The 13,901-nt window shown below is 40.5% G+C and overlaps 1 non-coding gene across 1 annotated transcript; it reads right to left on the reverse strand.

Annotated features, from left to right (window-relative positions):
- Positions 1–487: 487 nt before the first annotated feature.
- LOC148548364 (small nucleolar RNA R71) lies at positions 488–595 on the reverse strand. Its single transcript, XR_015897980.1, has one exon. It is a non-coding gene; the product is annotated as a small nucleolar RNA R71 (small nucleolar RNA).
- Between the last annotated feature and the right edge of the window lie 13,306 nt (positions 596–13,901).

Genomic DNA, 13,901 nt, shown 5'->3' on the forward strand with positions numbered 1-13,901 from the left:
TTCACGAATAAGGCGAGAACAGCGTAGGTTAGCCCACTATGAGGGCGGATCCGAAAGTGAATTTGAGGAAGAAACCAGCCCCCGTTCTACTGATTCGGTTGTTTTACGCGCAGAAAACATGGCAGCTAGAAGAGTTTCCATTCAGGAGGAAGGAGCTCCTGATTTTACGATGCAACCATTTCAAGCGCATCATCTAGCGGTAGCTACGGATTTTGAAATAAAGACCGCACTGCTAAATTTGATGCCCAAGTTTCATGGCCTACCTGCTCAAGAGCCTATCAAGCACTTGAGAGATTTCCAGGCAGCCTGTTCTATTGTCAGGCGTGATGGCACTGATGAAACTTCAATTCTGCTGAAAGCTTTTCCATTCTCTCTTAAGGGAAAAGCAAGAGAGTGGTACTACACTCAACCTCTAGCAAACGTATCCAACTGGGATACACTCAGAAAGGAGTTTCTGGAGAAATTCTTTCCATCTGAAGTTACTGATAAACTGAGGAAGGATATCTCTACAATTGTTCAGGACGACAATGAGACTCTCTTTGAATACTGGGAGCGCTTCAATAATCTTTTGGAAGCATGCCCCCACCACATGATTGACAAGATCGTGCTACTCAGCTATATCACACAAGGTATGAGACCCCAAGATAAGACCACATTGGAAAGTGCCAGCAATGGGTCTATAAAGAAGTACAAGACCACTGATGAAGCTTGGCAATTGATCAGTGATTTAGCTGAATCTACTCGGAAACACAGACAGAAGCAAGGTCGTTCAAAAGCCGTTGCAGAAGTATCTTCTGGCATAGAGACTGCTGCTCTAAATCGAAGCATCTGTGAGATGACCAACCTGCTGAAGCAAATGCAGCTGAATCAACAAGCTCAGCAAACTCAACCGCAGCAAAACCAACAACTAGTTCCACAAAGAATTTGCTGAATTTGTGCTGATTACATCCATTACACTGATGAATGCCCGCAGCTTCAACAAGAAGAGAACATGGTGGCATCCACTCACAACTTCTATGACCGCTACAACCAAGGGTACAATCAAAGTGGAAATAATAACCATGGATGGCAGGACAATTCAAACCAGAATTAAAGGGACAACAATAATAGGGGAGGCAGAGATAATCAGGAAAATCAGAGGTGGAATAATAACAACAACAGGCAGCAAAATCAACCTTACCGAGCACCTCACCTGAGGCAAAACCAAGGACCACCGAACAATCAGCAGCAAACCTCTCAATTTACTCATTCTTCTGTATCTTCTAATGAAGATTTATTACAAGCTTTTGAGAAAAGACAACTGGCCATGGAAAATACCATCGTGAACAATATTAACGCCAGTCTGAATGGTTTCACCTCTACTCTATAAGCTTTATTGACACAACTTAGTTCAGCACAAAATTCCAGTAACCAACCTTCTAGCACCACTGAAATTCCCTCTCAACCATTACCCAATCCAAAGGGAGGCATTAATGCCATCACCCTGAGGTCCGGAACCACACTGCAGGAGAGGAATCAGGAGGAACCAAGCTCACCAGAATACGCCTCAGCTGAAGAGGTGGTAGAAATCGAAGATGTTGAAGAGGAAGAGGACATACAGGACATAGCTGAAGAAGAGATAGCTCAACCACAGGAAGAAGCACAAAAAGGCGCAGGCACCACAGAAAACACTACTCCCATTCCATTTCCACAACTCGCAAGGAAGCCCAGGAAGCAGCTGGAACCTGATCCTAAAATGGTAGAAATATTCAAAAAGGTTGAGGTAACTGTTCCCCTTTTTGATGTTATTCAGCAGGTACCTAAATATGCAAAGTTTCTAAAAGACTTATGTATCCATAAAGACAAAATTAATGAATTAGAAGCTATTCCTTTAGGTAGTTCTATATCTGCTTTAATGGGAGGATTACCTGAAAAATGTAGTGATCCAGGTCCTTGCATAGTTAGTTGTACTATTGGTGGTGTAGTAATTTATGATTGCATGTGTGATTTAGGAGCATGTGTTAGTATAATGCCTTTGTCTATATATGATGTTTTAAGGCTCCCTCCCTTAAAAAGGTCGGCAGCTCATTTTGTGTTAGCAGATAAAAGCATTATTACAGTGGCTGGAGTTGCTGAAGATGTTTTGGTGAATATTAAAGGGCTCACATTTCCCACTGATTTTTACATCTTGGAGATGCCCCATAATGATTCAGATAAGCCATCATCAATCCTACTTGGAAGACCATTCCTGAAGACATCAAAATTCAAATTGGATGTTTTTTCAGGAACATACTCCTTTGAAATAGATGGCCGCATAGTGATCTTCAATCTGAATGGAGTCATTGACAACCCCCCAGAAGATCGTTCTATCTTCCAATGTGATGTCATAGACGAGAGTGTGGCTGAAGTTCAAAAAGAAGAGTTTGAAGAGAGGCACACTAGACAAGATCCAAGTGTGGGGACCCTCTTAACTGACAATGAGGACACTTCGCCATTTTCGCAAGCCCCAGATAATCCAAAGCCTACCCATGATCAAAAGTTAGAATTGAAACCTCTCCCTCCACATCTCAAATATGCTTACCTTGAGGATGAGCAGAAGCTTCCGGTTATTATTGCAAGAGAACTGACCTCTCAACAAGAAGAGCAGTTACTTGATGTGCTGAGGAAGCATAAGAAAGCAATTGGGTGGAGTTTGGCAGACATAGTGGGAATCGACCCTCAAGTATGCGAGCACAGAATATTTTTAGAAGAGGGAGCAAGACCTGTCCGTCAACCCCAGAGAAGATTGAATCCCACCATCATGGAAGTTGTCAAAAAGGAAGTGACCAGATTATTGGAAGCCGGTATCATATATCCCATTTCAGACAGTGAATGGGTAAGTCCAGTACAAGTGGTGCCTAAGAAGTCCGGAGTCACTACCGTGAAGAATGAGCATGGAGAGCTCATAGCAACTAGAGTTCAGAATGCTTGGAGAGTCTGCATTGATTACAGGCGTCTCAACCAAGCTACCCGTAAGGATCACTACCCACTTCCATTCATTGATCAAATGCTGGATCGCCTGTCAGGTAAATTACATTATTGCTTTTTAGATGGTTACACAGGTTATTTCCAGATTCATATAGCTCCTGAGGATTAGGAAAAGACTACTTTTACATGTCCTTTTAGGACTTATGCTTATAAGAGAATGCCCTTTGGCTTGTGCAATGCACCAGCTACTTTCTAAAGGTGCATGATGAGCCTTTTCTCTGATCTTATTGAGGACTGTATGGAAGTTTTTATGGACGATTTTAGTGTTTATGGTGATTCTTTTAACCTTTTCTTAGATGGATTATCTAGAGTATTAGATAGATGTGTTGATACAAACCTTGTATTGAATTTCGAAAAATGCCACTTTATGGTAAAGCAAGGGATTGTATTAGGACATGTGGTATCTAATAATGGCATTTCTGTAGACCCAGCAAAGGTGAATGTTATTTCTACTTTACCTTACCCCTTTTCTGTGAGGAAAGTCCGTTTGTTCCTTGGCCATGCAGGTTTCTACAGGAGATTTATTAAGGACTTTAGTAAGGTGGCACTTCCCTTATCCAGATTACTGCAGAAGGACATTGAGTTCGAGTTCAGTGAAGATTGCAAACAAGCATTTGATAAGCTGAAGACTGCTCTAACTCAAGCCCCAATTGTGAGAGGACCCGACTGGAGCCAGCCATTTGAAATCATGTGCGATACTTCCAACCATGCAGTAGGAGCAACGCTGGCTCAGCGTGAAGGTAAGGATCCTTTTGTTATTGCCTATGCGTCTAAGACTTTAGACACTGCCCAGTCCAATTATACTACTACTGAGAAAGAGCTACTTGCTATTGTTTTCGCTCTGGATAAATTCCGAGCTTATTTACTTGGTACTAGAGTAGTAATATATTCGGACCATGCAGCTCTAAAGTATTTATTAGCTAAAAAGAAATCCAAACCAAGACTTATACGTTGGATACTGCTGTTACAAGAATTTGATTTAGAAATAAAGGATAGGAGTGGTAATCAAAATTTAGTAGCAGACCACTTGAGTCGCCTTGAACATATTAAGGATGATTCTACTCCTATAGATGATAATTTTCCTTTTGACAACCTGCAAGCAGTATCTGAGGTAGTCCCTTGGTACGCACCTGTTGCTAATTATTTAGTTAGCCGCACATTTCCTCCACATTTCTCTAAACATCAAAGAGACAAGCTGAAAAGCGAGTCTAAATATTATATATGGGATGACCCATATTTATGGAGATGTGGCGCTGACCAGATAATTAGACGATGTGTACCTCAATCAGAATTCCAGTCCATTTTAGAGGCCTGTCACTCATCTGAGAGTGGAGGACACTTTGGCCCTCAGAGAACAGCTAGAAAGATCTTGGACTGCGGATTCTGGTGGCCTACTCTTTTTAGAGATACTGCTGAGTTTTGTAAATCTTGTAACCCATGCCAGAAATTTGGTAACATATCCAAGAGGGATGAGATGCCTCAATAATATATGCTTTTCTGTGAAATTTTTTATGTTTGGGGCATTGACTTCATGGGTCCATTTCCAAATTCTAGTGGATATTTTTATATATTGTTAGTTGTGGATTATGTTTCCAAATGGGTGGAAGCAATTCCTACCCGCACTGATGATGCTAACACTGTTGTTTCCTTTGTGAGAAACCATATTATATGCCGCTTTGGATCACCACGAGCGATCGTGAGCGATCAAGGCACCCATTTTTGTAACAGGAGACTCACAGGATTGATGAAGAAGCATGGGATAGTCCATAAAGTTGCAATAGCTTACCACCCCCAAACTAATGGGCAAGCCGAGGTGTCAAACAGAGAAATTAAGCGTATCCTGCAGAAGATAGTAAAGCCTCATAGAAAAGACTGGAGCACCAGACTACAAGATGTACTATGGGCATATAGAACAGCATACAAGACACCCATTGGGATGAGTCCCTTTCGCCTAGTTTATGGAAAAGCTTGCCATCTTCCAGTTGAAATCAAACACAGAGCCTTCTGGGCAGTTAAGGAGTGCAACATGGAAATTGAGAAAGCCGGAACTGAAAGAAAGTTGCAACTACCGGGACTGGAGAACCTTCGCCTAGAAGCTTATGAGAACTCCAGAATATACAAGGAAAAGATGAAAGTTGTGCATGATCAAAACATCAAGAAGAGAGAGTTCCAACCTGGAGATTTTGTTCTCCTTTACAAATCTCGACTGAGGCTCATGCCCGGTAAGTTGAGATCAAAATGGGAAGGTCCATACAGAATAGAGAAGGCTGAACTGTACGGAGTTTATCACCTAAGCCATCCTTCAAGTTCTGAACTTATTAAGGTTAATGGACACCGCCTAAAGCTGTACCATGGTGAGAAGGTGCAGAAAAATAAGGAGCTTGAGATCTTCCACTTGGAAGATCCCCACATAGCAGCAGATTGAGCTAGTAGAGCATCCAACTTACGGACGTAAAAGCAAAGTGCTTGGTGGGAGACAACCCACTGCGGTATGATCGTTCCTTTCTTCACTTTTAGTTTTTCTTCTTTAATAACTCTTCACTTTATTAGTGCTTCCGTGCTCTTTCAATTACATGTCTTTATATTTCTCTTTAAAAAAAAATTTTTTTCGCCGCGCGACACGATCGCACCAGCGACGCGTCCGCGTGGCAGGAGGTGTAAAGAAAAATAAAAATGAACAGAAAGTTACGCAGGAGGAGCGCTGGAGTCATGCCAATGGCACAAATTACTCCACGCGACCGCGTCGCATGAAAATCATGGCCTCCCACGCGACTGCGTGCCCTGCATTTTCGACGTAAAAGGGTGCACAATGCTATATTGTGCGAGAGTGGTGCTGGATTAGTGCTGGAAGCACAATCCTTGTCACGCGACCGTGTCGCCGACGCGGCCGCGTCAATTATTTTCTGACGCACACTCACGCGATCGCATGACCCACGCGATCGCGTCACCCAATTTTGGCAATTAAAATGAATCAAACAGAGAGTTGTGCTGGAGCGAGGCTGCACTCGCGCCAGCAGCGCAACATAGGTCACGCGACTGCGGGACAGACGCGATCGCGTCCCCTTCCCTAATGCGTCCCCACGCGAACGCGTGCTCCAGGCGGCCGCGTCGCATGCGCCGCATAGCTAAACCCCAATTGCCAAATTATCTTATCTTTCTTTCCTCCAAATCCTAATTTTTCTTTTCCCTCCTTCTTTCTTCTTTCCCCCTTCTCCTTTCTATCTCACTCTCTCTCTTTCTCCTCCATTAACAAGGTTTTACCTTCTTCTTCCTTCTTCTCTTTTCTATCATTCTTATTATATTATGTATATATTATTATTTTCTTTTTCTTTTCTTTTTCTTTTCAAACTTTTATTTTCTTTATTCTTCTTTTCCCTTTTTACATGGTGTTAGAAATTTTTTGAGTCATTATCCCTCACTATATGCTTGTGACTTGTTACAATTTATTTGACAATTATTATTATTATTTTTTTAGGGGATTGCTTGCACGTTCAATTTCATACTTTTTACATCTTGTTTAACATGCATGCTATCTGTTTGTGAAAAAACCCATATGGCATTATGCACTTCTCTATGTTCCTATACTATTCAATGCTTGCTTTTCACAACTTTCCCCTATTATTTTATTAATTGAACTCAATTGTCAATACAAACGTGATGGTTTGTTACAAAGTAATGCTTGGTCTATGCTACTCATGCCCTTTGCCAGCATGCCAATAAACACCTTGCATTCACTTGTCTTTTTATGCACTAGCTATTTTCCATTGATGGCTTTTCATATGTACTCGAGAGCATGTGTTAATGTCATCTACATTTTACTGTGCATCATTCACCCTCTTTTCCGTTTCCTTCCTTGCTGTATCTCTCTTTGCATTTAATTTTCTTTCTCTTCCCTTCTTTCAGGATGGCCACCAAGAAAGGAAAGGAGAAAGCAACTTCCAGACCACCAGCAAGAAGAGGAACTAAAAGAGAATTAGTGGCAGAGCCTTCTTCAACTGCAGTCAAGCCCTCAACAAAACGAGTCAAGAGGATAATAAAGGTTGACGAAAAGGAGAAAGCCTTTCCAGCAAAGGACGCTGCGCGATTTTCCAATCGCTACTGTGAGCAGATGTTCCCCATCCTGGCAGAAAGGAACTATAACAATGAATACCTTCTTATCCTCCCGCCCAATATTGCCACCTTTGTTGAGCCGCAAATTGAGCGAAGACAATGGGGTTTCCTACGGCAACAGCCAAGGCAGGTCAATCTTTCTTGGGTAGTTGAGTTTTACTCCAACTTCTACATGCCGACCCTGCAGTCTGTTTATGTCCGGCAGAAGCAAGTCCCCATCACAGAAGAAGCCATTCAGCAAGTTCTGAGTCTTCCCCCTATTCCTGCAGGAATGGACGCTTTTCAAGAAGCCACCCTTCAGCGCCAGAGATACCAATTTGACTGGGACTCCGTTCTCGGAGTCATCGCTTTACCTGGCAGCCGTTGGATCTATGGATACCACCGTTCCCGTCCTAAGGAAATCTTGGCTTCCGCACTTAGCTTGGAGGCTCGCGTATGGGCACAGATCATGTCCTATTACGTCTTTCCGAGCACTCATGAGTCCTCCTTCACTGCAGATATGGCTGTTCTACTATGGTGCATCCTTACACACCAAACTCTGAATCTTTCAAGACACATCCGGAATGCTATGGAGCATGTACAAATCGTGGGCAACCTACCTTTTCCTGCCTTGGTCTCAGATCTTGTCTCAGCAGCCGGAGTCTCCTACAGAGCTGGGGACACCAAAGCCATGCTTCCACGGGATGATCAATATATCCCTCACGGGAAATACCTCAGACTTTCAGCAGCCACTACAAGCCAGCCTACTGAGCCAGTTGAAGATATTCCTTCTTCAACACCACAAGCATCTACAATCGAAAAATTGCTCCAGCAGATACTTGAAAAATTGGATCGGCATGAACTGAAAGCTAAGATGAGAGAGCGCCGTAACGAGCGCCGATTCAAACACCTCAAGGAGCTACTCAAGGGACGCTTCAGAGACTCAGACACCCCGGACTCCACTTCTTTTACCAGCACCGGGAGCCATGATGATCCCGACTGTGGAGATACTGCCACCAGCCCACCCCTGTTCCTGACAGATGGCACCGAAGACGGTGCAAAGCCTTAAGTGTGGGGAGGTCGGTCAGTACCTGACTTCCGGAGGTAAATTCTCTTCTCTGACACCAATAATTAGGATATTTTAGTTAGATTTTCTTTCTTTTATAGAATAGAATAAACTGCATAGGTTAGAATAGTTGCATGCATGTTCTACTTGATTGAAAAGACAATAAGTTTCTTTTAAAAATCTATCTTTGGAACAAAATTTCACTAATTCTTCAAAATTTTTATGATAAATCTGCTTAAGTTGTATTTGGAACATGATGTTTGAGCTAAAGAACACACAACCTGTGAAAGATTTGAGCCTTTATGTATGGTTACACTATTTAACCATAATCATTTTATTCTTGTGTGTTTACTTCTCTATGATTGTAATCTATATTTTGTTTTATCTTATATGTCCAGTATTTATTATATTTACATTCTTGCACATGATTGAGGCCATTATTTGTTTAAACTCACTTATCCAAATCAAGCCAACCCTTCTCAATTACCTTTGTTAACCACTTTGAGCCTTTAATTCCCATTTGTTTGATATTTTACCACATTACTAACCTTAAGCCAAAAAAAACAATTATATATCCCAAATTGAATCTTTGGTTAGCTTAAGATAGAATTGTGTGTGCTAGTTAAATATGGGAAATTGTGGGAACAAAAGTTGTTGAGGGAATGTGTCATGAAAATTTAAAGGAGATTTGGATACCTACTCATGTGAAGATATGAGAATGAAAAATCTATGTGCATTGATAAGCTTTATTTATATTCAAAATAATAATAATAATAATAATAAATCAATAAATAAGGGGACAAAATTACCCCAATGTTAAATTCAGAATTCAAAGATCAATGCACATATGATAGAATTAAAATACAAAGTTGAAACATGAGTATGGGTTGAAAAAGAGAATTATGGGTAGCTAAGCATGAATTTAAAAGTATATAGAATATATGTATATTAGGTGAGAGCTTAGGTTAATTAAAGATTCAATTTATAAAGCTCACTTAGCCATATGTATATCCTTACCTGCACCTTGGCCCCATTACAACACTGAAAAGACCTCATGATGTTTGCATTGGTATATTAACTGTTGATGATTGGTTAAGAGAAAAACAAAAGTTAGAGTGATTACCCTATACACTAGAGATTAGAGCGTACATACATTATCAGTGAGGGTTCAATGCTTGAATTTTCATGTTTCCTGCTTTCATAAGCTATCTTCTTGCACTTTTATCGGTTTTATTGTATAATGATAGAATTAGTGGAATTTGATTTGTAACTGTTTTGAAGGGCTTATTTACTTTTGATCGAGTGGACAATAATCATATAGTTGCATTTATTTATATACGTAGGATTGCATTGCATTTCATGAGTTTCTACATGTTCATACTTATTTCCTTGTCTCCTTCAATTTAGCATGAGGACATGCTAATGTTTAAGTGTGGGGAGGTTGATAAACTACTATTTTATGGTTTATATTGTGTTTAATTGTGTGGTTTTGTCATGATCCTTGCCCACTTATTCATCAATTTAGCATGCATTTAGATTTCCTTCCTAAATTCAGTACATGTTTGAAAATTGCTTCCTAGAGACTTTAATTATTTACTTTTAATTCTCCTTTATTCCATTCGATGCCGTGATCTGTGTGTCAAGTGTTTCAGGCCTTATAGGGCATGAATGAGATGGAGATTGGAGAGGAAGCTAGCAAAAATGGGAGGAACACAAGAATTTGAGGAGATAACCAGCGAGAAGTGATGCGGTCGCATGGCTCACGCGACCGCGCGAAGGAGCACAAATCGCAGTGACACGGCCGCATGGCTTGCGCGGCCGCACGGATTGGAAAGCGCAAGCGACGCAGTAGCGTGGACGACGCGAACGCGTGGAGAGGAAAAAGCGCAAGCGACGCGTCTGCATGGATGACGTGATCGCGTGACATGTGCGATCTGCATAATCTACAGAATTCGATGGGGGCAATTTTGGACCTTATTTCGGCCCAGTTTTCGGCCTGGAACAGCAGACTAGAGTCAGAGAATATGCAGAAACAACATACACATTCATTCAGTAGTTTTAGATCCAGTTTTTCACTCTCTTAGGTTTTTCTCTCTTGTTTTTAGGATTTTAATTTTCAATTGATCTTAGCATTGGAACATTGAGAAGAGTTATTTCCACATCAAGACTTCATCACTCTAGTTTGTTCTCTTAACTTGGTTTTATTCTTCAATGTTCTTTGTTATATTCAATTTTGTCATTCAGATACTTTTATGATTAATTAATGCAAGGATTATTTCTCTTTAATTCAATTTCAATTCCAATAATCATGTCTTCTTTTAATTCCCTTTCATGTGCCATGGATCCTTTATTTACAATGCGTGAGTAGTTTCATTACTTGATAGGGAGAAATTTATAGTTGGGTTAAATGTTGGATTGCTATCCTGTCACCAACACCAATCCCTTTGAACTAATTGGGTTGTAACTCGTGAATAGATTTGGCAGTCCAACTTGTTTGACTTTCCCTTACCTAGTAAAGGATAACCAAACAGAGTAACCGTTAATTATAAATCAATCTTAAAAATTACTCCATCAATGATAGAGATTCTAACTGATCAATTCCCAGTCAAGGCTTTTATTTATATTATTTAAAATTCCTCAATTTAAATTCCAATTTACTTAGCTCAACTTCTTGGAACATCTGATTAATAAAATAGCACACTTTTCTGCAACTCGTTGGGAGACGACCTGGGACTTAAAACTCCCAGTAATTTTAATTTAAACTCTTTGTGACATATTTCTAAATTGATAGGCAGATTTTCGGTGAGTTAAGAACTATACTTGCAACGTAACCATTTTAATAAATTTTTAATTCACCAGCTTCTGCTTCCCATCACTTATTCTCACAACTCAAACCAACCAATACCAAATAGAACCATTCCAAAACTCCATTTCTCATCAAAACATACACTTTATAACATTTTGCACCATTCTTTCCACATTTTCCTTCACATATTATTCTCAACCTCAATATCATACATATCACATATTCACCAATCAACATTTTATCACTATCAATTTTTATCTTCAACTCAACCATGCTTCAAATTAATAATCAACAATATTCATTCATCCAAGTCCATCATATCTCAACTTTATCATTCAACCACAACAACATCAATTCATTATACATCATCAACCCAAACAATCATCAACAACATATAAATTTCCAACCTTATCCTATAGGTCACTAGCCTAAGTGTCCATGAATATTATATACTACATAGAGAAAACCGAAACCATACCTTGGCTGATTCCCTATATGCACCAAAACCCAAAATGAGCACAAACAATCTCTCAACTCCAAACAAGCTCTCAATTCCACTTCAACAAGCACCAATATGTTCCAATAGCTCCCAAATTCACAATAATCAAGCTATATACATACAAATCACCACAAATCAACCTAGGGTTCAACATAAACATAATCTCACAAGGGTTTAATGCTTTATACCTTTTCCAACAGTTTTGATAACCAAAATCCAATGCTAAGCAAGGATTAGAGTGAACCTAAACATCCAAAATCACAAAAATTCACTTAACCCCAAAGCCCTAAAACCGAAATTTTGAGGAGAAGAACTGAAGGGATTTCGATATTTACTTACCAATTTTATATATGGGTCTTGTAGAGCTTTTCACAAGGAACACATAGCCGCAAACGTTGCCACGATCGGAGCTCTGTAGCTCAAGATATGAGCTTGAGAAGATTGAAGTGAATAGTGCTCAATCTCTTCTCCTCTCCCTCTTTCAATTCTGATGTGTGTGTTGTGTTTAATGTGTGTTGTTGCTGCATGGGTTCATTAAATGAACCTTTTATATGTTGGGCCCAACTTAGGCCCGGTCCAACCCGTTAGCGTTTTTAGTCCGTTTGGCCTAACTTCGGGCCAAACCTTTAAAATTAACGCCTGATTTTCAGCTTCTAATATTTTTCTAAGGTTTTTGACGGTTTTCACTTTTTCTCGTGCGATACCGGGCAGACTCGAACCAGTTCAACCGGTTCAACTGCCGGTTCGCGGTTTTTTCACGGTTTTTTGTAGAAAATACATTTTCTGACTCAAAAAGACCTACTGAGTCCAAAAATTACTTTTAAATCCTCAAATTCTCACTCTAACTTTTCGGAACATAATTTGGGCATTGTTATCACTTAATTAATAGGCCTGAGTCAGAACCAGAGCCCCACCACGATGTCCTCACACTAGCACTACTTCAAACTCGAGAAAGAATGCATGTTCCCCACGGCGAAGGAACCTCATGAAACCCTCAACCGAGGAGATTCAATCAAAGATCCATCCACTCAAAGATGAAGAACCTCCTCATCCCACAAAAATACTAAGGTTACTCCACGGCCACTGCGGACATTTAGAGCAACTCAAACTAGAAGCTGAACGACGTTAAGCAGAATGAGAATTGCGAAGGGAGGTACGACGGCAAAAAGAGCTGGAAGAAAAGCTCTAAAGGTTGGAAGCTGACCTCCGAAGGCAAAGCAATCGAACAGAACGGGAGGAAAGCTTTCTCGAAGGTGAAGATCTATTTGTTGAAGAAATCATGCAGGCCAAGGTTCCAAAAAATTTCAAAACCCCTGACATGGATCTCTATAATGGAACAACCGACCCGAGGCATCACCTTAGCAACTTCAAAAGTCCAATGTACCTAGCCACACCTCAGATGCTACTTGTTGCGAAGCCTTCCCAATGACTTTGACCAAAGCCATGATGAAGTGGTTCGATAACTTACTACCCAGGTCGGTAACTTGCTTTGATGACATGGCGAAGAAATTTCTCACTAGATTCTCAATTTAGAAGGCTAAGGTGAATCATTCCCCGATCTTGCTAGAAGTTAAACAAGAAATCGGAGAGACACTCCGAGATTACATGGAAAGGTTCAACAAAGCATGCCTGAAAATACAAAATTTACCTATTGGAGCAATGATAATGGGATTAGTTAATGGCTTTAAAGAAGGGTCGTTCTCTCAATCCAAATCCAAGCAATACCCGACTTCTTTGGACGAAGTATAAGAACGGGTAGAAAAGTATATCAACATGGAGGAGTATTCGTGACTACGAGAGCCTCTTCCAAGGCCCAACCTACCCTATCCACCTCAGGAAAAAGAGAAAGAAGCCAAGAAAAAGGAAAAGTACAACTCAGAAAAACCTCAAAGGTATCATAATTATACTCCACTTTGAGTCTCTCTTGTAGATGCTTATAGGGAGATTTCCCACACCGAGAAGCTTCTACCTCCTCTCCCAATCAAACACAAAAGATAGGAAGTCAGACAGAACACTATGAGTACCACAAACTTTACAGGCATTCTACCAACAATTTCTATAATTTAAAGAATGTCATTGAGAAGTTAGCCAGGGAAGGTCTACTAGACAGGTACTTGGCTGAGAGGTCGGACGACCAGAGGAAAAGAAAGAGAGATGAAGACAGAGGATGGTAAGAAGGCCCCCCTACAAAACCCCGAACAACACATACACATTATTAATGGCAGGTTTGGTGGAGGAAGAATTTCGAAATCATCAAGAAAAGGGAATCTTAAAGAGGTGTACTAAGTCAGAGAAGATAACAAAACTCTCGACTTGCCAACCATCTTGTTCACTAAAGAAGATGCTCAAGGGGTAACACCTGGCCACGACAACCCAGTAGTAATAACGATGATCCTTGCCAATGCAAACCTCCATAGAATTCTAGTGGATCAAGA

Source organism: Arachis ipaensis, chromosome B8, assembly GCF_059453495.1.
Source record: "Arachis ipaensis isolate K30076 ecotype BB chromosome B8, ASM5945349v1, whole genome shotgun sequence".
Lineage (NCBI taxonomy): Eukaryota > Viridiplantae > Streptophyta > Magnoliopsida > Fabales > Fabaceae > Arachis > Arachis ipaensis.